The sequence below is a fragment of the Loxodonta africana genome, chromosome 10, assembly GCF_030014295.1.
Source record: "Loxodonta africana isolate mLoxAfr1 chromosome 10, mLoxAfr1.hap2, whole genome shotgun sequence".
Classification (NCBI taxonomy): Eukaryota; Metazoa; Chordata; class Mammalia; order Proboscidea; family Elephantidae; genus Loxodonta; species Loxodonta africana.
The window spans coordinates 111,863,822-111,885,506 of NC_087351.1; the positions used below are offsets into that span (position 1 = coordinate 111,863,822).

The 21,685-nt window shown below is 42.0% G+C and overlaps 4 non-coding genes across 4 annotated transcripts; all 4 read right to left on the reverse strand.

Annotated features, from left to right (window-relative positions):
• Nucleotides 1-18,967: 18,967 nt before the first annotated feature.
• LOC111750268 (small nucleolar RNA SNORD113/SNORD114 family) lies at nt 18,968-19,042 on the reverse strand. The gene has a single exon (XR_002785416.1). It is a non-coding gene; the product is annotated as a small nucleolar RNA SNORD113/SNORD114 family (small nucleolar RNA).
• A 730-nt stretch (nt 19,043-19,772) lies between these two features.
• LOC111750265 (small nucleolar RNA SNORD113/SNORD114 family) lies at nt 19,773-19,847 on the reverse strand. The gene has a single exon (XR_002785413.1). It is a non-coding gene; the product is annotated as a small nucleolar RNA SNORD113/SNORD114 family (small nucleolar RNA).
• Nucleotides 19,848-20,526: 679 nt separating this feature from the next.
• Nucleotides 20,527-20,601, reverse strand: LOC111750263 (small nucleolar RNA SNORD113/SNORD114 family). The gene has a single exon (XR_002785411.1). It is a non-coding gene; the product is annotated as a small nucleolar RNA SNORD113/SNORD114 family (small nucleolar RNA).
• A 725-nt stretch (nt 20,602-21,326) lies between these two features.
• Nucleotides 21,327-21,401, reverse strand: LOC111750269 (small nucleolar RNA SNORD113/SNORD114 family). Its single transcript, XR_002785417.1, has one exon. It is a non-coding gene; the product is annotated as a small nucleolar RNA SNORD113/SNORD114 family (small nucleolar RNA).
• Nucleotides 21,402-21,685: the final 284 nt, after the last annotated feature.

The window sequence follows — 21,685 nt, forward strand, 5'->3', positions numbered from 1 at the left end:
ATGTTAAAAGAACAATACATCATAACCAGGTACAATCTGATGCAAAAATGTTTTGAATTTATGAAACATTATCATTATTCATTGGATCAATAGGTCAACAGAGAAGAAACAATATTGATATTTCCGTAGGTGTCAAAATCATTTCGCAAAATTCTAAATCCATTCCTGATTTTAAAGGTATGTATGAACTAGGAATAAGTACTTCATTATCATTATAAAAAATGTCTACCTAAATCATTAGTTGTAGTTAACAGTGAACCAGAAAGATGACAAAGATTTCTGTTATTGGTAATTTAATATTTTTGGAAGATCTAGTCAATGCTATATGACAAGAAAGACAAATAGAAGAGATAAAATATTGCAAAAATTCCGAAACACCCAACTACAAAGCTTGTAGAACAAATAAGAGAATTCAGTGAGAGCCAGTAACAAACACATAATCACTTTCCTACATATCAGTAATAAACAGGTTGAAATTATTAGGAAAAGGATCAAATTCACAAATACTTAATGCCTTGCAATAAACTTTATAACAAATTGTGACTGTGTCAAATTCAACAAATTTTAAATATATGTATTTATATAAAACTGCAAATATTATGTGAAGCCTAAGTAAAAAAAGTATCGATTATCTTTAATTTACAATTTAGTGAAATTCCACAAACATCCATAAAGAATTCTTTTAGATTCACAGTATCACTCTACAGTTCACCTGAAAGAATAAACAAGTGAGACTAACCACAAAAATCTTGAAAAATTAGAATGAAAGGAGGCTATTGCTACTGGATAACAATACATATGATAACAATGTGATACGTTAACACAAAGCAACCCTGCTATAAAAATAGACAGATGAGTGGAACAGTAGAAAGTCAGAACAAAAATCAAAACTATAAAAGTATCTAGCATGTGGTAAATGCAGAAACTGGACAAACAGTTACTTCTCACAATGATTGAATTGACGGATTAGAGATTTAAATATAAAAGATAAAATCATGAAAGAACTAGAAAAAAATAAGATGACTTAATATGAGCTCAGGGTGGGAAAGACCTTTCTAAGCAAAAAGAAAAAATGCAAATAGAGACACTATAAGGAAAAAATGAGTGATAGATTTGAGAATATGAAAAAAAAAAAAAAGCTCCATGAACAAAATGGAATGGCTAATGAAGAAGTAGGGGGAAAAATGATAACATATGATAGAAAAGGTTACAATTCTTATGAAAGAGGTATTACATAATAAAAGATGAACACATCAATAGAGAAAAACAGGCAAATGACTTCTAGTTCAATATGTTCAGTCGAATGCAGGTGTTCATCTGCCTTCTCTCTTGTAACTGTGCTAAGTGAGAGTAAATAGAATTTCATTTTGAGCATAAGCAAAAGTGACAAAAGGAAAAGAGAGGAGTGGTAACTGATGAAGACCTGCAAAAACTGAATTCTGAACTGGCAGGAGGCAAAGTTAAAATAAAGCCCAATATATCCATAGAAACCACAAAAGTCTCAGGAATTGACAGCACTGGGTACATCTAGATGTGGTAGGAAAAACTGGGCCTAAATAAGATGAATTTGTACAAGTTCTATGTAAGGAGCAGGTAGATCCCAAATTCCTCACCCGCTCTGATGAGGCCGCCTTAACCCTGAGAGAAGGCCAAAGATGTATTACATGGAAAAAGTAATGCATAAGTGTCTAGAGCAGAAAATGCAAGCTCAGTTGAGGGCAAGAGTCCTAACCCAAAGAGAAGAAGAAAGCAGATTTGTACAACCTGGATGTTGAAAGCCACCAATCTTCTTCCTCCATCAACCTCCCAGAACACTGGCAGACAGAAATATACTGTCTAGACCAGAGACTGAAGAGGCATCTTTGGGACATCTGAGCAGTCCAAAAGAAAAGACTTAAAAATGCTAACACCTGGAGTTCCTCAGTGGAAAGACCAGCTAGCTCATTCTGTAGTAAACCCTACAATCCACAATGCCCAAACACAATCTGGAAGCTTCCAAACAGCTTGATAATATGCGTGTGTTTATATCTATGTTGTTGTTATTGTGTGCCATGGAGTCAATTCCAACTCATAGCAACCCTATGTCACAGACTAGAACTGCCCTCATAGGGTTTTCTAGGCTACAACATTTACAGGAACAGATCGCCAGGTCTTTTCTTCTGCACAGCAGCTGGTGGGTTCAAACTGCCTTTTGGTTAGCACCTGAGCACTTAACCATTGCACCATCAGGACTCCTTATCTATAGCTATAGCGCTATCTGCCTATCTATCTATGTATGTATCTATCTCACCAGAGAGTAAAAGAAAGCACACACAGGAAGAAAGAAATCAGCTTGAAGGAATATGACACTCTATAAGGAAAATAAAATTTCAGAAAAATTATCATTACTACTCTCAGGGATGTAAAAGAAGCCACTGAATCCATAAAACAAAACACTGTTATAAAATAACATTTAGGGGATTATTAAAAAAAAAAAAAAAACCTGAAAATTATACATATAAAAGCAGAAATAAAAATAAGGTTAAAAGGTAAAGACAAGGAAATCTTTCAGAAAGAGGGCAAAGAAATGAAAAATAGAGGAAAAATATGGGAATAGCAGAGAACCAGTCAAGGAGGTACAACATACGAATAGCAGAAGCTCTAGGAATTAAAAATAAATGGGAAAAAATTATTCAAGAAAAATTTCCAGAACTGAAGGACACAAGTTTCCAGATCAAAAGCATCTGGCAAAATGGATGAATGTAGACCAACACCAAGAAACATACATGTGAAATTTTAGAACACTGAAAGGCTGTGAGAAAATTCTACAATTTCCAGATGGAAAGAAAAAAAAAATCACAAGCAAGGGATGTGAATCAGAAAGACTTAGGACTGATCACCAAAACTGGAAGCTAGAAAAGAATGATTTATACTTCTATACAGACCCAAAAAAAAAGATTTCCAATTTAGAATTTTATACCCAGCCAAACTACCAATGTCAGGGTGAAATAGAGCTTTTTCTTTTCAGATGTAAAAGATCCCCCAAAATTTACCTCCCACGAACCCTTCCCCAGGAAACTGCTAAAGGAGGCAATATAGCAAAACAGGAAAGGTAAAAAAAAGAGTAAAATCTGTAATCTATAAAATCAGTGATCCAACAAAGGACAGAGAATCAAGGGAGTCCACAGGAATGGAATGAGGAAGAGACCCCAAGATGGCAGCAGGAAGCCTAATGGTCAACCAATCCATAACAGAACAGGCAAGAAGGCTCCAGAAAGAGATTTCTTTAAAAATATTAAATTCACGAAAAAAAAAAAAAAGTGTGTTTGGATGTGTTGAGAAGCTTGGGATAAATCTGTGATGTTCATTTCAAAAGCAAGCAGCCAACTAAAGAAACAAATAAACAAGAAAAAAGGTAATTATTAACTCCAGAGAAAACACTAAGTTGTGAAAAAGAAGTAAATGACCACAGTGCTACATCACTCAGCAGTCAAGAGTGTTTACAGTGTCATAATAATGTAAACACTGAATATTGATCAAACCAAAACTATGAAATAAATATACTGAGAGACTAGGGCACAGAAGTGTATGTGAAACAAAGCTAATTCCTCATCTTCTATGGATCCAAAATCAAGATAATGCCTAAACTAAGAAATATGGATGTAAATATCAAGAATTGAATTGGTTTAAGGATTTAGAAGGTGTTGCTTCCGTGGGGCAGGAAATTGGAATGGAGTTGGGAGTACTGAAGGGCAGATGCTTCTGCGACAAGGTTGTAGAACAATTGGACTCTTAAATTCAGGCATATGTATGACTTCAACAAAAATGAAAATTAAATTAAAAATGAAAAATGCAAAGGGACCTGAACTGGCAATTCAGAAACAAATAACCAGTAAAGACAGGGGGGAAATGTTCTTTATCACAGGTCAGAAAAGGGTTACAAACGAAAACCAGGAGATACCATGTTTTGACAAATTGGTGAAGGTTAAGCATGATAATCCCCACACAAAAAGGCACTTCTTAAAACTAATTCCGACAATACAAGCTGGCTCAAAGTTTAAGGATGGCAATTTATCCATAAATGCTCAAGCCTTTTGACACAGCCATTCCAGGTTTAGAATGAAGTGCAGGGAATGAATCAGAGACATGCGTGAAAGGCAATGCAAAAGCTGCCCACCCCAATTTACACACTCCCGCTTGTCAATTTACCTATGTATCAGACAAGACCAAACCAATTAAATCAATGATGATAGAATCGTTTGCTACAATACCATGTAACCACCAAAAATCACAAGATACCAAGCTATTTATTGGCATGGAAAAATACCAGGATAGATGTGTGAAAAAATAGGAATGGAAATGATATACAATATATAATGTAATTTATAGGAAAAAGCAAAGGATCAGAGGCTGGTCACCAAAATGTTGGCAGCGGCTGTCTCTGAGTGGTGGAACTGGGGGTGCTCCCCATTCTTCCTTATGTTGTTTTCAGCATTTTACTAAGCTTTTATAATAAACTTTTTTTTTATTTTTTAATGAGAAAAAATATTTTATTTTTTAAATTATTATATGCCATTAATTTCAGTTATTAGTTTAGTATCTTTTATGGGCAAAACACATATTTCCTGCTTACTGCATTCTCCATTACAGTAAGAATTTAACGAAATGCAATTATCCTCCTAATTTTTAAGAGACTCTAAGCAGAGGTGTGACGGTAACCCCTGAGCCCCCGACCCAAGCAACCAGAAAGGACTCTGGTGTCTAGCCTGCTGCAAAGTAGACATGGCCCCCACCACTTGGACGGGACCAGAGAGGAGGGATAGCTGTCTGGAGTTGAGCCCCTGCTGACTTCACTTCTCCTGTCTGCCTTTTCCTTAGTTGTATCTTCAGCAACTAACAAGGCAACTTCTCTGGCCAGCCCTGCCCTCCACTCAGAGAAGAAGTTACCAGAAATGGCCCAGCCTCTGCTTACAAACACTCCCAGTGGGAAGTGCATGCCTTCTGGCCCCCTCCCTGAAGCCTTCACTCAGGCTCCAGCCCTGTCTTTGATCGCCTATGTCTTTGCATTCTCAAGACCACAGTGTGACCCTTGGTCACAACTGTACAGAAGCGTTTTAGAGTATAGCTAGGCAAAGCAGAGCTCACCCGGTGGAACACGAGCTGTCTGTGCCCATCTGAGTCCTCTGCTCGAGCAGCCACGCCTCTATGGGCTCCTTGCAGGATGACCTTCCAAGACAAGAGGAAAGAGTCACAAAACAAGCCCAACCAGGGTAAGCACGTGTCTCATCCACAGAGTATGGTGTGATTTGTAAACCTTCATTGAGAGCTTGCTTGGGAATGGCCAGCATTGAGGACACAGCACTGAATCACGGCTGGATTCCATTCTAGAATTCTATTCTATTATAGTATTCTAATTATTGTTATTGCTGTTAAGTGCCATCAAGTCGGTTTTTGACTCATAGTAAGCCCATGTGACAGTAGAACTGCCCCATTGGGTTTTCTAGGTTTTCCCAGGTCTTTCTACAGAGGAATCACTAGGTGGGTTTGAACCACCAACCTTTTGGTTAGCAGCCAAGTACTTAACCATCGCGCAACCAGGGATTCTTACTCTAATTATAGGATGCTGCAGTCCAGTGGAAAACGGGCATCTACGGAGTAAAATCTGAGAGTTCTGTATGGGTCCCTTACATAGGGATGGGGCTAGGCCTGTCATGGGGAGCTTCACAGAGAGATGGAGGTGATAGGAGGTGTTAACTTGGGAGCTACGAGAAACTCTGAGGCTGGAGCAAGAGGCAGAGGGGAAAGGGGCAGGAGGGGCAGAGAGTGGGGCAATAAGATGCAGGATTGGTGCCCCAAGGGGTGGAGACTCTGGTACCCCAAAAGGTTTTCAGCAGGAGGCTGGGGCAATACGCAGCTCTGCATTTTTGAAGCATTTCTCTGGGAGCCATAGAGTGGAGAATGGAACTGAATGGGGGCAGCTGAGATTAGGAGACCAATGAAGAGACTGTCAAATTAGACCAGTGAGGAATGATGAGCCCCCAAGTGGGATGGCAGTGGAGGAAGAAGGGGCAGGATGTCAGGATGAAGTGATGGATGGTTAGCAGAAGATGGAGGAGGGGGTGACCCGTGTGGCCTCGGTTTCCCAACTGGTGGCCCCATTCATGGAGATAATGGACAAAGGAGGTGTATGGATTTGGTCATGAAGGCCAAGGCACTCAGATTTAGGCGAGTTAAGCAACTGCTAGTATTTATTATTCCTACTGTGACTGTTTGTAACCTCAGATATACATGAACTGGCCCAGCCGTGGGCTTTATTCCATGACACCAGTAACCCTTAGGTTGAATGCCCATCCACACACCCACCTCCCTCACCCAGAACCAGAACATTAACTGGAACTTACATCCACGGGGGCCCCTCCCCTGTGCTGGGCCGAGGTTCTGCACAGCCTGGTGGTCACGGCACTTCCCACCAGCATACATCCAAGGCTCTGAGCACATGGTCACTGAGAACCCCTGGGCGATGCCCCGATCCTGACTTCGGGAGCTGTGCTCTGACGTGCTCCCTGCCTCGCTGGTATGAATATGGTTCTAGCTACGCTAGTTCTGGCCAACAACTGAGCTCAGCCAGGCGTTCCCACCTGTAAAGGAAATCAGCTGGTATTGAGAACCCACGAGCACCAAGCTGAGCGCCATGGAAAGGAAAACTGGGGGGTTTTGCAAAAGCAGGAAGTACAGGGGAGGCTCTGAAGTAGGGAGAGCACCCCGGCAGGCTGAGATTGGCCCAGGACCCTGCTCTGGGAAAGAGGGAAGGAAAGAATCCTCTGGGGCCTGGCCAGGAGCGTGGCTGTGAACACGGCAGCTCTTATGTTCTGGAATATTTTGAAAAATGCCGTTTGGGGGTGACTGTCAGAAAAAGGAAGGCGTTTTCTGGATGCTTTGCTGCACAGCTTTCATGAAAGGTCACCAAACTGGAAAACCGGGCCAGGAAAGTTTGGGAAGTTTGTTCGTCCTGATGAGCAAACAGTAAACATGTCCGCGGGGTGTGCGAGACGAAACCTCTTGCATTGAAGGGTTTGGTCCACAGTCTCACAGGTGGAAAACAATGGGCACCTGGGCTCCACTGACTTCTGCTCCAACTCCCCACCCACCCTCCCACACCAGGGGTGAACACTGGGGGGCAGCGGTGGGGTGGGGTGTGCCCTGGACTTCGGGGGCAGAGCCAGATTGCTGCACTCATTCAAGCCTCAGTTTCCCTCTTGGTAAGGGGGCTCCTAATGCCTTGCTTCAGCACTGGGGGGCTTTTCTGGGGTGGCAAACGTGGCAGCACCTCTGACTCTCTGTAACCCTCCAGCCGGCCTCAGCTGGCTCCCTGAGGAGGGGTGTCTTGCAAACTGGAGCTAAGTGAGTAGGCACAGAGGGCCTCCCCCTTCTTCTCCACAGCTGTCCAGCATTTTCTCACTCACCCCTTTCCTTTGCCCGCAGTTGTGCCCCAGAGAACTGCCACCACCTAGCAGGCCTCATTTTCTGGCCAAGCCTAGCCTCTCTAAGGTCCCCCACTCGTCCTCACAACACAAACACCAAACTCAGTCCAGACAGCCACCATCTCTGAGAAGGGAGGGCTGAAGGAAGAGCCCTGCAGAGAAAGTCCGTGCCTGGGTAGCCATGAACTGGACAAGGCTGCTGTGCATGTACAGCGAGGATTGGCCTGCCTGCTGCTGGCGCTATCCCTCTGACTTCTTCGGCTTCGTGGAGTGCTGTTACCTCTGGTCACCTTCCTCTACTGCAAACATGGTTCTCCAAGTCTGATGAGCAACCACCAGCTAAGTAAGTGGCTGAACCAAGGAATGCGGCCAGCTGAGTTATAAGCTATTTTGCAATGTGACCAGCAGGGTGGCAGAAATTGTGGACATGGCAAGTACAGAACAGGTGGGCATGGACAAGAGGGAGCAGGGGTCCAGGATTGTCAGGAAGCAGCAGGTGAGCCATCGGACCCTTTGAGAAGCCTGACCTCTGGCCTGGGGCTCTCCATAGAAGCCCATGGGAGGGTCCATCAATAAAGGAGACCAGGAGTCCAGAGATGCCCAGGGACAGCAGAGGTGAGGCGGTAGCTGAGGAAAGCAAAGCCATGGCAGGAACGAGTGTGCCCAGGCTCCTCTTTGTCTCTCTGGGCGGCCACCAGCAGCCCCAGCCAGCAGGAAGTTACTGGCTTGCACTGACACCAGGAATATTGGCCAGGATGAGTTCTGGGCCCCTACCAAGCTAGCGGGGTTGTCTTTTATCATGTTGAAAAAACATGTGCTAGTAGAAGAAGCCTTGGATCCAAGGGAAAAGAAAATACAACAAACTGGCCCCAAAATTACAGTAGAGGATCAAGGACCTAGAAGGCCACGGAGGAGAGTAGGGGTCAGAGTCGACTAGAGAGAAGTCTCTTCTCTCTTCCCAAACAGCCAAAGTGAAGGTGTCAAGGTTGGGTGCCATTGTTCCCTTTTCCTATTTTATAGATGGGGAAGCTGAGGCTAAGTTGGGCAGAGTCACTGGCTCCCGATCAGGGCTCAGATGGAGGAAGAAGGAAGGTCAGCATAATGATGCTGAGGTCCCTGTGAGCCTGAAAAGGGGGATGTAGGGTAAACAGGCTCTAGTACAGAGATTTCTTCCAGCAGTCAAAGTTGGTGGAATCCTTGAAGCTCAGAAAAGACCAAAGACTAGAGGCTCATCTGTATAGTTAAGAGTCTGCAGCACAGTGCAGACCACGCACTGCCTGGGGAAGGAGCCCACTAGGACCACGCCTCACCATTCATGCACGGCTCACAGCACCATCAAGACTTCTGCAGAGTAGATCAATGAGACAGACTTCCATCTTACCGATGAGGAAACATGAAGCATGGAGGGTTCTGGTGACTTACCCAAGGCCACACACCAATGTTTTTCCTAGGCAGAGAAAAGAAAAAAGGAGTTGAAAGATTCCTAGGAGTAGGTCCTGGGCCAGTGTCCACTCACTGAGGACAGCAGGGATGGGGAGATAGCCAGTCATAAGGGCATGAATGCTGAGAACCCAGGCTCCAGGCCATCTGACCTGTCTTGTCTTCCAGCCCTCTAGCTTGCCTCATCTGTGATCCTACAGGGGGAGCCTCAGTCACTGCTCTGCGTGGCCAGTGCCCACTGAGGACAAGGCCGGGATGCTAGAAAGGGCACTGGGCATTGAGTTGGGCCCCAGCACTGCCCTTCCCTGGCCTCAGTTTCCTTTCTGCTCAATGAGGAACTGAGGCAACCCCCTACCCTGCCCGGATGTTGCCAGGATGGAACAGGAGGTACTTCTGGCCATCCCTGGTGCACAATTGGGATAATGTAGTTGTATTATTCTTTCTCCTTAGTGTCAGGGCCAACCAAGCAATAGTTCTCAGTCCCAACTGCTGCCTGCTGTCCTTGGGGATGGAGAGCCTCCAACCGCTGAAGTCCTCTGAGCTGGGCTGGACCTGTCCAGCTTCCCTGTGGTCACTGGACTGTTCCCTGAGGGTCCCTTTCTCCAGGCCACAGTGCCAGAGCTCCAGTCCCATCTACCCAAATGCTTAAACACTTGTCACATCAATGTCAGGGCAAAATCAAACTCCCACCTCTGGCTTCAGGAGATTCTGAGGCTTCAGCCAAAAACTTGAAAGAGCTAATGAGGGTAGCTGAGCTCACTTGAGTTTCTCAGAGAAGCAAAACCAAACCGCGGAATTCTGTCTCGCAAACCGTCAGCGAGGGCCGAAGGTTTGTTTTCAATCTTCCCTCGCCTTCCTTGAGAGGAGGCCCCAGCGACCCCCATGCGCCAGGCTCAGCTCTGGCCAGTGGCCACGTGGTTTCAAATTTTGAAATGGGCCTTTTGCAAAATGTTTGGTTTCAAGCCCTGGTCTGATTGCCCACATCCTGTCCAAACTTCCTGGGGGAGCGAGATTTATTTAAGAAAGGAATAGAATCCCCGTGTTCATGCCATTGAGCAGAAACATGCGCCATCCCAGGCAATTTCAAGGATTAAGGTTACATATCTCTTAATCAGTCACAGGTGGTAGGCAAAGTGAAGTTGGCTGGAAGAGGAGCCCGGGCTTCCGCGGTGAGGAGGCACTAGTCCTCAACTCCAAGGACCCCAGTTCTCTGCCAGGGATGTAATTTTTCCCCCAACATGGCCTTACAATCATTCTTTTGTTCATTCATTCATTCCTTCATTCGACCAGCATTTTTACTGAGCAGTTACTCTGTGTCAGGTTCTGTACTGGATAGTGGGGAGTCTGAGATATCCAAGACTGAGCACCCACAGCTGAGGAGCTCAAGGGGGAGGCAGACGATCATGACCAAGCAAAAGGAGAGGCTTCTGAATAGGGGCCAAGTTCGTGGTGGTGGAACTGTTCAGAGTACAGGGTGATTCCAAAGCTCATCAGCTATTGAGCAGTGTGAGGGAGGCCATGAGGTCAAGAAGAACTGCGTCAACCAGAGAGGAGGGCAAGAGGAATCATTTGTGCAGAGACACAGAGACACAGACGCATGGAGACTCAGAGAGGGTCTGTTGGATGGAGCACAAGGATGGATGGCGTGTGTGAGGGTAGGTGTGGCTGAAGGCCAAGCCATGAAGAACCTTGCATGTGAAGCCAAGGAGCTTGGCCTTCATCCTGGGTCTTAAAGGAGCCAAGAAAGTATTATAAGGAGCACGGGGACTCTTCAGTGTGCATTCTAGAAAGTTCCCACTGACTTCAGTGAGAAGAACAGATTGGCCGCAGGGGCAGGAAGACTGATTTGGAGGCTGAAGCAAGCCACAGGGAGGTGAGCTTATACTGGTTGGGCGGGCGGTAGAGATGATAAAAGGGAACTTGTGTGGACACCATGGAAAGAAAATTAAGTGGGTAGAGTGGGAACTCTGATGGGGACTGAAAGGCAGAGGCAGAGGGAGGGAGATACTCAGAATGATGGCTGAAATAATGCATGCCCAATGGACAGGTTTGCTACAGAACATTACAGTAACGGTACTGATAGAGCCGTTGTTTTTGTTTTTGTTTTGTTTTCTTTTGCGGGGGTTGCCATTTGAAGAAACTCAAAATTAAATGTGGGAGGGGAAGAAAAGGTCAACTCATATTCCATTCTTACTCTTCATTTGTCATTTGGCAAAATATCTAAGAGAAATACTTAAAAGTTGAACAGACAGATCAAACACAGACACTCAACAGACTTTAAACAAGCATAGGGCTTGGATGATATGCAATTATTGTGCTGGTCATAACTGCCCAGGTAAATAACCAGGTAGCAGCTGCAGGAACCCCAAAACCCAGTTATCTCTTTTATCTCTACGGAAGTACAAAGACCCCACTGACTTAACCCCAGAGAGTCAAAGCCATTGGCCAACTCTCATTACGGCTGTAGTCTTGGAGCTTATCATGGGGGTCATGGCCAGCCCAGCTGACCAGGTTGATGAAACCCCAAGCATATTGGCTTCATTTTATTTGTTTTAAAATCTGTCTCCCACCTAAGGCTTGGCATTTCAAAGGGGCACAGGTGTTATCGGTCATATTTCTTGCTATGTATCACACAGCTCTGGCACACACAGAAAGAGCCCAGTATGTCTTAAATAAATGAAAGAATGAATGGATGACTAATTCACCAAACAGTCCCTGATGCCTTGACCTTCTGCATGGCTATAATGACACAGAAAGAAGGCCCTGTCCTCAAGAAGTTCATAGCCCTTTGGGAGAAACTGGCAAGTCATAATTAATGTAATACGGGTTCTGTCAAAGGTACAGATGAGGGATGAATGAGTAAGAAGGAGTGAATTTGGATAAAGAGATGTGGGAAGCTAAGGGAAAAGGCAAGGGATTGTGAAGGTGTGAGGAGTGGATGATATTTGTGTTAGGCTTATCACAAGGCTGAGTAACCAGTGGGGAGTACCAGAAAACTAAAATTAACTGGAAGTTTTTGAATGCTATGAGGTTGGTATGTCTCATTTCCCAAGAAATTCTAGGGAAATGAGTGAGAATCTAAGTCTTCTCTCCTATATCTGGACACATTTGCCAATCAAATCTCAGATCCCAGTCAAAAGCCATCAGCACCAATCCCCCTGCCTAACCTCAACATTCAGGGGTCCCACCTGTGACCAGCATGGTCTGAACTTTCATGAGGGGCTGGAGCTTGTCCAAATGGAAGAAAGCCAACCTAGAAGAGTCACAGTGAGGGTCCCAGATGTCAAGTTAAGAAGAGGGAAGACTCCCTCCTGCCTGATTCAGTCTGAAGTAGAAGGCCAAAAGTTTGGTCTTCAAATCAAATCCACGTGGAGAAGAGGCCTGTATTCCAAGTGAGATGACCCAGCACCATGACCAAGTCCAAAGGAAGGATGCAAGACTAGGAGTAGGCGATGGGATCCAGGGTCAGGAGCCGGCCAAGAGAAGAAAGGGAGTGGTCCATGTTAGACATATAGCGGATGCTGAAGATGTATCTGCTGAAGGAAGAGAGAGAGGAAGGGATTACGCAAGGAGGGAGGGTAGGTCTTGGTCAATTGCCCCACATGGAACCAAGGTGTTGCCAACTCACTTTTCTTGTTTTCTGTCCCTGGTAGAAGGGAATGTTACAATACCTTAAAGGTGTGTGGTCTGAGGTTGCCTGTTTCATCCAAACTGGTGTTCTTCCCAGAACTTTGTTGAATTTTCTGTTCTTCTGGAGCAGGGGAATTTAGGTATCACATCCATTTGGAAGCTTTTAAATATATACAGTTGAAATCATCAATTACAGCTGCTTTGTGTGGGGATGGAGAAAACTGGAAGATAACATTTTTGACGCATCTATTCCCTCCAAGGTACAATACTACGTACATGACAAGTATTATATCTTTCAAGTGCCTTATAATAAGCTGTTGTCAAAAAGGCTGAATTCTCTCAACAATTCGGTCAGGTTAGTATTGTTATTCTCATCTCACATATGAAGAAGCTGAGGCTCAGAGTCTAGAGGTGCTTCAAGTCTGACCCAAGGTCCCACAACTAGAAGAAGCTTGGTTTGCTTGGAAAGCCTAGGAGTGGGGCAGCCACAGAGAGATACTCCGGCCCACTCACTGAAGGCATAAAAACAAGACTGGGTTATTTTTGATCTCCCATCTTGGCAGAGGCAAGGGCAGTTTTCGGGAAGACCCAGCGCTTCCGGTCCACCATGCCAAGCCAATGTTGCCCAAGGATGGGCCAATGTTCAGGACGGTCAGAACTGCCAGTATCCTGTCTCACTATCTGGCCCTGAACACAGAAAGCTCAAGACTCAAGGGAGAATCTGGACTTGTGTAGGAGGATGCCACAGACCATCTGACATGCAACACACTTCCCCATAGAACAGCTTCCAGGCCATTCTGAGAAGGGCCACCCTGGTTCCACAAAAGCATATGTATTTTTAGCTATTTGTTCATTCATCCAGCAGTAATTTACTGGGTGCTTATTGGGCTCAGGGCTGGGCAGGGCGCTAGAGATAGAGAGAAAAATCTGACCCAGTTCCTGGCCCTAAAGGCTCATCGGTTTAGTGATGACATGTAAACAAATGCCCATGATAAAGTGGGATGGGTGTTCTGGTTAAAGTATTTATAATGTGCCCAGCTAACTTTCCTTGGAACAATCAGGGAAGGAGTCACATTGTGTATTCATTCACTCACTGCCTCACATGTGGATCACTGACTCATTCACTCATTATTGACTCATTTGCTTATTCATTCATTCATAGAGAAGTTAATTTACTCTTCAATTAACTACTCATTCATTGGTTCATTTGTGCATTCACTGATTCATATCTTTATTCATTGGCTCTAATAAATATTCATTTTCCATCTGTTTACCTAGTCATTTACTCATTGTCTTATTCACTGATTTATTTATTTATTCATTAATTATTCAATTTTCCCTCATTCATTTATTCACTCATTCCTCGCTTATTAACAGATTCACGCATTCATTTACTTACTTACTGACTCGTTCACTCATTGATTAATGCATATATTGACTTCCTAACTTATTTATTCCTTCAGTACTAATTAACTTTCATTTACCTGTTAATTCATACACTTATTCAGGGATCCCATGGTTCATTCATTTACTCGTCCATTTGCGGACTTATCTTTCATTTATTGACTTATCGTCCTATTAACTTAGTCTTTCATTCTTTTGCTCACTGGCTTCTTCACTCATCACTCACTCATTCATTTTTCGACTTATTTACTTACACTTTCATTCCTTCATCAACTCAGTTGTGCATTTACTCCTTATCACTGATTTTGTCACTCATTGACTCATTCTTGATTCATTCGCCCATATGTGTACTTGATCACATTCTAATTCATTAATTTATTCATTACTTTGTTTACTTAAAGACTCTTTCATTCAATGGCTCACTGCTTCGTTTATTCTTTCACTCATCATTTATTCAACTACTCATTCGACAAATGTTTATTACGCGTGCTCTTGTTCAAGGTACAGAGGGAAGAGAAGCGAATAAGATGCATACATAATCACTAACTTCACGGAGCTTAAAACCTAGTAAGTATGTCATTGGTTCCGGAGTTAGCATTTCCATAAAGCATCTGAAATTTTCAATTGAGTTCAGAGCCTGCCATCCGTGCCTGCAAAGCCCACACACTTGCCCTATTATTTTGAATTTCTGTATTTAATAGAAAGGTCTCCACATAATCCCAAAGAGCTCCTTGATGGCCAGAAATAGATCTGATTCATATATGAACGCCAGGCCTAATACAGGGCCTGGCACAGCTTAGGGCCAAGAAATATTTGTTGAGCTAAAATCAATGTCTCAATTCCAGTTATTTTAGCACTCTCTCAGATACTAAGTGCCAGAAAAAAAAAAAAAAAAAAAAAACTGGGTATTTATTTGACACCACCTCCAAAGAATCCATGTAAGGTGCATGTAAAAATATCCAAAATATTTTTGTAGTACATGCAGAACAGTTCTCCAGACTATATACTATTAAGACAAAAGATACATAAATTTATATTTTATTTCACAATTAATTTTACTTAATACTTTAAGAGATTCAAATATCTGTAATACTTATGGTGCTGCAAAATTGGAATAATCACAATATGTGCCTCAGAGCTCAGCTTCTTCACTCGTCCATGACTGGTTCGCTTCTAATTTCCTTTTTGATAGAGTGATTTACTAAATAATAATAAGACCAGCACCATCATGAACCCACCAAAACGCAAAAACACAACACTGCGTATCTTAACAGCTGTCTCTGCCCTCATTAACACAAAGGTAACATTCAATCTTATTGATTAAATGGAACTCAGAGAAGCAGAATTGGCTTGATAACAATTCTTGCTTCATGAAATTTTATCATTGGAATATTCTTAGTCATGTTAACTTTCTTTAAAGATGTGTTTTCCATGTTTATTAGTTTAGTCAGTTACTCATTCTCAAAAATAAAACCAACAACAAAGAATCTACTACAAACAAGAGAAAAAAAATAACTATTCTTTAAATGTCTCTGTATTTCTTAAACAGAGTGGTAAAATAGTTTACCCAAGTTACACAAAATCTTGCTTCGTAACATAATCTCATTAGTCATGAGTGGCTACTGTAATTTTATTAGCACCCTAGCATATTTAGTTTTTATTTGCTTCATTAGTTATTACTTTTAATAAAATAATAAAAATAAGGAAAACACAATCAACCAACCCAAGAACACTTTATGAATTAATGTAGCCAATTATCAATTTTAATAATGAGCACCCTTGAGTGTACAACCCAACTTAAGAAAGAAACTATGAGTGTTAAATACATCTAACTCTATGCCCCTTACATACGGCCCTAGCAGCCTAGACTCCTTTCTTAAGGGCTTCTGTTGTGCTGAATTAGAATAACCAGAAACCTTGGTTTATACCAGCATCACATCCATGGTCCTTGTGAGGTCTTCTTCAATTATAATCCACATTTTTTTGATAATACAACAAATATCCTAAACAGACTACTCCAACAAAGACAACAACTTTGACTATTACTCACATTGAATGCTAGCTCCTAACACGTACAAACTATAAAGGTTTTGCCAAAACAGGCAAAAAAAAAAAAAAAGGGAGACGTTCTCTCCATTGATTCAAGCTTTTTCCCCCTTTAACTTACTTACTTAGTTGGTTATTGATTTGTTCATGGAATTAGTTATTTCTGTTTCACTTCATAGAAGAAACAAACTGGAACTCACCACTGACCTAGAGCGGCAATACTAGCAATTCCGTCCAGATGACTTTGACCCCAAGAGATGAAGATGACATGCCCATTTATTTATGTATTAATAATAAATGTCCCAAATCATATTAAAAGTTACAGAATTCCACAGTGTGCTTACTGACCAGATTAATCTTTGGTGTACAACACATTCAAATCCTTTCTCTCCATTACTTTTGTGCATTTTTTAATAATATAATGATATAATAATAAGAACAAATCATCAACTCAAGAACAAGAACTTTGCTTATTATCTATATGGGTCTATAGGATGACAATGGGTTATAGGCTACTTACCCAGAGACATTATAAGCCAAGACCTTCAGCAATGAGCATCTTTTCTGGGGAGTAGAGAGCAAAAGTTAAAAAGAATAAAATATTCAAGATTTTGATTTTTGCTAATACATTAATGGATGTGAGTTGAGTGGGTTTAGATTAATCTTAAACTTTAGGTTATGTTACTTGTTACAACTGAACCCAGAAAGGAGAACAAAGGGAAAAAAAATATTCTTTTATTGACTTAATTCCTAATTTTATATTTTTACAAAAACACCCTTGAATCCACCACCTGAAATAAGAACAAGATCTGATTAAGAGATACATCAGTCTCAAGATCTATACTCATACATGTTGTTGGGTGCTATCAAGTCCGTTCTGACTCCTAGCCGCCTCAGATGACAAAGTAGAACTGTCCCATACGGTTTTCTTAGCTATAATCTTTACAGGAACAGATCATCAGGTCTTTCTCCCTTGCACCCACTTAAAAAAAAAACAAAAACCATTTGCTCAGCTGCTATCCAAAAGGTGGGCAGTTCAAATCCACCAGCTGCTCCTTGGAAACCCTATGGGGCAGAGTTCTACTCTTTCCTGTAGGGTCGCTATGAGTATGAGTCACATCCACTAGGTGGGTTCACACCGCCAACCTTTCAGTTAGCAGCCAAGAGCTTCACCATTGCACCATACATACATACAACCACCTAAATATTCTACATCAGGGAATTCACTTGTGCAGCAGAAGACACACCTAAATGAGTGTTTCAAAGTACTTTCAAACCTCACCAATGACTGACTTATTTCATTCATTCAATCATTCATTCATAAATTTATTTGACCAACAATGAAGACAGTCAAATGACACACACCCGCACAATGCCTTGGACTATCACAGGATCACTTCCAATAAACGAAAGGTATCAATAACTCTCTCAGTTGGAGCTCAGCTTATTATGTACCATCCATGACTTGTATACCACGAACAGTCATAAATGCTCCAGGATTGGCCCATTTTTCTTCATTCTTATCTACGTATTTTAATTGATTCATTCATGAGTTAACTGATTCTAATTATAAAATTTACCTTAGAAGATATACAAGTCAAAGATATACAAAACCAAATCAGAATCTTTTACTATCCTTCATATCTCTATCCTAATCCGAAAACACAGAGTCAGTCACACAGCTTGATACCCTGTCAGAAAATTCAATCACCTTGATTGAATTAAAGGTACAAAGCAGAAAAGATGGTGAAGTTTGTCATCATTAATTTACTAATCATAGCAGTCCACTTTTCATTATCCATACATTTAAAAATGATTGCCTGGGGTAAGTACTTATTTCCTTTTCATTAAGATTATGAAACACATCAAATAGGTCACTGACTAAGAAAAGACCTTTGCCTATGAGTAATACTGTCTTTATGCCCTTAGCCAAAGAGACAACCCCCTAAATTACATTACTAAATAAAGATGAGAGGATGCAATATATATTAAGCAAGTTTCTCCTCTTACAGTATGCACTTAACGATTGGAAAAGGCTTTGAAATTTCCATTTTTATTTATTTAAGGACTTATTATACATACTTACATTTATATTTTATTATAAGCAATATTCATTAAGCATAAAAGGAGAAGTACCACAGCAATGAGAACCGTTTCCCCCTGTGAAAAGGGAGAAGACATCTCTTTCTGTTGCAGGTCACAGTTGTTGAAATATACTATACACGATGCATGACTCAATGCCACGAGTGGTCATCACTGGACCAGGACTGGCCCTGCTTTCTTCCTTCACAAGCATCCATTGCTGTTGACTATTTTTTAAATAAAATAATAATAATTTTAAAATACATAACAGGATACACCATCTACACCCACTAGGACAAGATCTTTGTTACTCACATTGATTCCCATGCCCCTAACTCATGAAGTCAGTTTTACCGCACTTGACCATGGCAGAGATTGGTATCAGTCCAGGGCGCCCATTCTGAGAGATATAAGGCAGAGCAGAGAGTACAAATATTGAGGCATTATCTCCATTGATAGAGGGGCTTTTCACATTTAATTCGTCATGCTCTTAGAAGATGATTGACCCTCCGTAATGTTGACTTTGCTCTTCCCTTAAGAATGCTAACGATATCCAACATAACAATGCCATGGATAAGATCATGGACTTAGGGTTTGACTGTCCAAATCATCCTTAGCCAAAGAGGTAACCCCTCCCCACCCCAAAATACCATTCTTAAGGAACATTGGGCTTCCAGTATAAGCAAAGAGTATGCCTTGCCATGTGCACTTAGAGTTGAAGGATGCTTCACCCTTTACGTTCTTATGAATTTAAATCTTTTCTATGGATACTTCCATTGATTCTTTATAATATTCCAATCAAAATTCATTAGTCATTAAAGGAGAAGCACCAGATCCTTAAATATCTCTAACATCTGTCTTCACTAGCACTCCAACAATGGGATGGGCCTGCATGTCTGTCTATGTAGGACCTCTGAGTTCCAGACATACACTATTCATCGTCCATGACTCAGACCCCACCAGTGGTCATCGCTGGTCCAGGATAGGCCCTCTTTTTCTTCATTTGCCTCCTACATTCTTATTGGTGAATTCAGCAAATAACTGACACCCATAAGAAAAAAACAGGACCTAAGAGGACGTAGAAACCACCCACACCCAGACAGGATCTTTAAATGTTACTCACACTGATGTCCACACTCTAAACCCAGAGCCAACCATCAAGCTGGTTATCCTAGTGGAAGGTGCCATCACTATGCAGACAATTGTCCTGAAGGGTAGGAAGCAGAGAAGAGGATAAAAGGCTTGACACCGTAACTATATTGATCGGACCACTCCACCTTTCCTTATTCAAGCATTCAGGGAATTACTAACTGGGGTGGATGTTTACTTCTTCTCCCCTTAAGTATTCGAACAACAGAGCACAGGCCACCAACCAAGAAAAGAACATTGACTATATGTGTTATACTGCCCATCTGGTCCTTGGCCAGAGAGGGACCTCCCTGGAATGACACCTTTCTTAAATGAGCTTAGGGTCTTAAATAAAAACTAAGAGTATTTCTGGCCTCCCCTATATGTTAATCATTGGACAAGGCTTCCACTTTTCTATTATTATTCATGTCTTGATTCTTGTGACTACTTCCACTGATTTTGGAAATGTCATAATCAATACTCTTTAGGCATGAAGAGGGAAGCTCCAGTCCAAGGAAATGGCTAGTATCTGTCTACACGACCATTTTGCCACCAAGGGAAGGGATAAGGTACCCCTTTGCATTGGACCTCAGAGTTCCAGACACATACTATTCATCGTCCATGACTAAGACGCCACCGGTAGTCATCATTGGTCCAAGATTGGCCTTGCCTTTCTTCCTTCACATACACCTATTGTTATTCTTTAAGACAAGATCTTTGACTGTTACTCACATCAGTTTCCAAGATCCCTGTGCACAGAGGGTCATTCATTCTGCACGCGACCCTGGCAGAATTTGAAAAAAGCCTGGGGCATCCATCCTGAGGGGTAAAAGGAAGAACAGAGTATACAAATATTAAGGTATTATCTACACTGATCATGAGAATTGCCACCTTTCATTCCTCATGCTCTTAGGAGTTGATGGACCCTGGGTAATGCTGACTTCCTCTTCTTTTAAGAATCCTAATATCCCACATGCCACCACCAAAGATAAGACCATGGACTTTGTGTTTGACTGTCCAAATGACCCTTGACCAAAGAGGTAACCACCACCCACCTGAAAATGATACCTTTCTTAAGGAACGTCAGGCTTTCTATATATATATATACACACAAAGACTATATATATTTGCCATTGGCATTTAGAGTTGGACAATGCTTCACCCTTTACATTTTTATAGACTTAAATATTCTTGATGGATTCTTTCATTGATTTTTTATAAAAATCCAATAAAAACTCACTAGTCATAAAAGGAGAAGCATCAGATCCTTAAACATCTCCAAAATCTATCTTCACTAGCATTCCAACAATGGGAGGGGACTACATGTCTCTCTGCACTGGACCTCAGAGTTCCAGACACATACTATTCATCGTCCATGACTCAGAAGCCACCGGTGGTCATCATTGGTCCAGGATTGGCTCTCTTTTTCTTCATTCACCTCCACACATTCTTATTGGTGAATTCAGCAATTAACTGATATCGTGAGAAAAAATACCAGAGAGGACACACAAACCACTCGCACTAAGACAGGATCTTTGACTGTTACTCACACTGATGTTCGTGCTCCTAACACCTAGAGCCAACGGTCCAGCTGGATACCCTGGCAGAAAAATCCATCACCTTGGGGTAAACCATCCTGAAGAGTGAGGAAGCAGAACAGATGATAAAAGGTTTGATACCTCAACTACTTTGATCAGACCATTTCACCTTTTCTTATTCATGTATTTAGGTAATGACTGACTGGGGAGGATGTTTACTTCTTCTCCCCTTAAGGATTTGAACAACAGAGCCCAGGCAGATGACCAAGCAAAGAAGACTGACTCTGAGTGATACTATCTACCACATATGGTCCTTAGCCAGAGAAGAAACCACCTGGAATGCCATTTTTCTTAAATGAGCTTCAGGGGCTTCAATAAGCAGCAACAGTATTTCTGACAACACCATGTATATAGATCATTGGACAAGGCTTCTACTTTTCTGCTTTTATTCATTTCACAAGTTCTTGTGGATACTTCTGTTTAATTTTCAAAATATTATAAGAGATACTCTTTAGGCATGAAGACGCAGGTCCAAGAAAATCATTACTTTCTACAGGACCATGTCCCACAAAGAGAAGTGACGAGATGTCCCTTTACATTGGGCCTAAGGGTTCTAGACATGTACTATTTATCGTCCATGACTCAGATGCCACCAGTGGTCATCATTAGTCCAGAATTGGCCCAGCTTTTCTTCCTTCACATATACCTACTGCTGTTCATTTGGACAAGGTCTTTGACTGTTACTCACATCAATTCACATGCTCCCAATGCTTGGAGTCAATTGTACCACACACGGCACTGGCAGAAGCTGAAATCAGTTCAGGGCACTCATTCTAAAGCATAAAAGGCAGAGCAGAAAATACAAATATGGAGGCATGTTATCCATTAATTGCAGGACTTTCCACCTTTTATTCGTCATGCTCTTAGGAGTTGATTGACCCAGGGTAATGCTGACTT